This window comes from Lactuca sativa, chromosome 1 (assembly GCF_002870075.4).
Source record: "Lactuca sativa cultivar Salinas chromosome 1, Lsat_Salinas_v11, whole genome shotgun sequence".
NCBI classification, from domain to species: Eukaryota; Viridiplantae; Streptophyta; class Magnoliopsida; order Asterales; family Asteraceae; genus Lactuca; species Lactuca sativa.
The window spans coordinates 247,343,887-247,346,856 of NC_056623.2; the positions used below are offsets into that span (position 1 = coordinate 247,343,887).

General features: G+C 37.8%; 1 non-coding gene across 1 annotated transcript; it reads left to right on the forward strand.

Annotated features, from left to right (window-relative positions):
• The first annotated feature begins 215 nt into the window (after positions 1-215).
• On the forward strand, positions 216-322 carry LOC111883667 (small nucleolar RNA R71). Its single transcript, XR_002847504.2, has one exon. It is a non-coding gene; the product is annotated as a small nucleolar RNA R71 (small nucleolar RNA).
• The last annotated feature ends 2,648 nt before the right edge of the window (positions 323-2,970 follow it).

A 2,970-nucleotide genomic window follows, 5' to 3' on the forward strand; every position in this document is an offset into this window, starting at 1 on the left:
TCACAGCTGCTATTTCTTCAGTTTGGGCCCCTCCACCGCCTTTGATTCCATCTTGCCTAGGGTTGTGGTATTCGCGAGAGTGCTTCGCGAATTCTTCAATCAGCTCCTTGACTTCCCTTGGATTTTTCTTTGTCAAAGGTCCTTGAGAATCAAGGAGTTGTCTTTTCATAACGTTTACCCCATCATAGAAGATTGACATCTCTTTTTGCACATTCAGATCATGCTGAGGGCAATTTCTGAGCAAGCCTTTGTACCGCTCCCATGCTTCGTATAATGACTCCCCCGGTTGTTGCTCAAAGTTGGCTATTGTCTTCTTGAGTTTGGCTATCTTGGATGGTGGGCAAAACTGGTCCAGGAATTGCTCACGCATTTGAGCCCAAGTGGTAATTGTACCCGGTGGAAGTGACTTTAACCACTCCTTAGCAGCTCCTTTGAAAGTGATGGGAAGCATCCTAAGCAAGACTGTGTTTCTATTGACATTTGGGACATTGAAGTAATCCGCAATGTCGTTGATTTCATCTAGATACTTAAAAGCATCCTCATGATCTTTCCCAAAAATGGGATATCCTTCAGTACAGTTAATATGTGCCCCTTCAACTCGAATGTGGCAGTGGCAGGTACTGCGGGTTGGACTAAACCGGGACCCACATCTTCTCGGATCCGCTTCTTGTAAGCTCCCATGGACATCTCTTCAATTGCTGCCATCTCGTTCCTTGGCTCGTTCTCGGGTTCGCTCGTATGTTCTTCAAATTCCGGCTCGGTATCGTATTCGGAATCGGTTTGGACGGGTGTATGATCTAAGTGCTCAAGATTGTTGTTGTGCCTCGAGGATGAACTTGACTCTCATGTCTTCTTTCCCGACTTCCTTGAAAAAGCTGACTTTAACTCTTACAGTGGCGTCTTTTTCTTGTGAATTGTAGACTCGGGATCTTCAAGTGGTGACACCAAGGGTGTGTTTGAGCCTCTATTCATGAACTCCTGCAACTCGCTAAACTAAAAACGTAAAACTGAACTAAAATAAGAAAATACTAAAAACTGAAATCTCAGCTTTCACGTCGTGAGTTTATTAAAACTCACGTTGTGAATTATGTGACAGAAACAGAAAACAAAATTTTTTGTTATATGCTAACCAACTAAGCTAAAATAACAAATAAATAACTAATTAACCTTTTGCAGATTTTATTCCACAAAAAGGGGGTCGATTAATCTAATGCAACTAAATAAACTAATAATCTAAGTCATTCCCCGGCAACGGTGCCAAAAACTTGATGTGCACAAAAGTACCCACTAATTTTAATATTTATAACCCAACAAACTTAAACTAACCATGCACTTATAGGAAGTGTACCTAGTCAGATTACAGTATAGCTTGGGTAAGTCGGGTGTCGATCACAGGGAACGGTGTTACTAGTTAATTTACTTACTATTAAATTAACCTAATTATTAACAAGTTTAAAAGGGGTTTTATCTGATTTTACAAGATCAGACGAACTTAAATCAAATTCGATAAGTAAAAACACATTCTTGTCTAGTTTGAATCCACTTCTTCCTTATGGCTAGCTAATGATAATGGATTATCAAGTTGGTTTTAGTTGTATTAGTAATTTAGTTCTAACTTTACCAATAATTAACTAATTCATGTCAAACTATGTATGTTCACACATAATTAAACACAGAACTAATTATGAATGTGAATATGCTATATAAGATTTGTTATATAAACACAATTATAGTCACAATACACGTTCTCTAGCACAGCTAAGCTTATTTACTCTAATTACTAACTAAGATTGGTCAATCCTAGCTCTAACAGTTCAATGTTCACTAAATCATTAGGTAAACAAGTTCATGCAGTTAATGGTCACTAAGCTACACAGAACATGCAAACTAGCAATTAGAGAAACAATCATAAGCATGCTAGGTTATACAAATCAAACACAAGCAATTTTACCAACTAAATAAATCCATAAAAATTAAGCTATTCATAAGTTAGAAGCTTCATCTAGATAAACAAGAGTAGCTAGATTCAGCTGCTCATCATAGCAACTAACAAACTAACACAATTCAAAGTGTAATAAAACATGTTCTTAATTAACAAAATAAACTAAATTATGGACCTTTACTCTTTTTGGTGTTGAAAGCCTCTTCCCAGAATTTCTCTCTGCTCAAAATCGTCTTCTTGAACTCCTCTTTCTAGCCAAAAGTCCCCTCCATTCGCAATGGTCAAGGATTTATATAGTTGCTGATATCCATAAATTGACGTCGTGAATAATAAGAAATTCACGTCGTGAGTTGTAGATAACCGTGCCTGTCAAGGATTCCTTCACCCGCATACATATCTTCTAGAACCAACTCTTCACGTCGTGAATTCTTTAAGTCTCACGTCATGAATAATCTTTTTCCAGATTTTCTTCTCTTTTAATCTTTAAATTCCCAAAGTTTCTTTCTTTAATGCTTTTAGTCCCTTTTCTTCAAAATGTCTTCTTTTTGGCTGTAAATAACATTTAAGCTCATAAGTACCATTATTCTAAATAAATTACCAACTTATTAATAAAAATGTAATTAAATATTGCCTAAAAATAGGTATAAATATGGCAATATCAGTTCCACTTGAAGAAGAGCCATCAAGGATCCTAGCCTTGGTACCCTTCGAAGAACTCTTTCTCTTCTTCCCTCGTCCTTTCCCGATTGCAGGGGCAGAGTTGGTAGGAGTAGGAGTAGTAACAACCGCCTTACCCTTAAGACCACTTTCCGCAGTCTTTAAGATTCCTTGAAGTTTTCAGAGGGTGACCTCTTCCTTGTTCATGTGATATGTCATGCGGAATTGATCATAGCACGATGGTAAGGAGTGCAAAATGATATTTATTGCAAGCTCCTCGGGGAAGTTCACATTGAGCTTTAGCAACCGGTCCACAAATCTTTGCATTTTCTACATGTGGCCCGTGATGGGTTCACCATCCTTCATTCGGG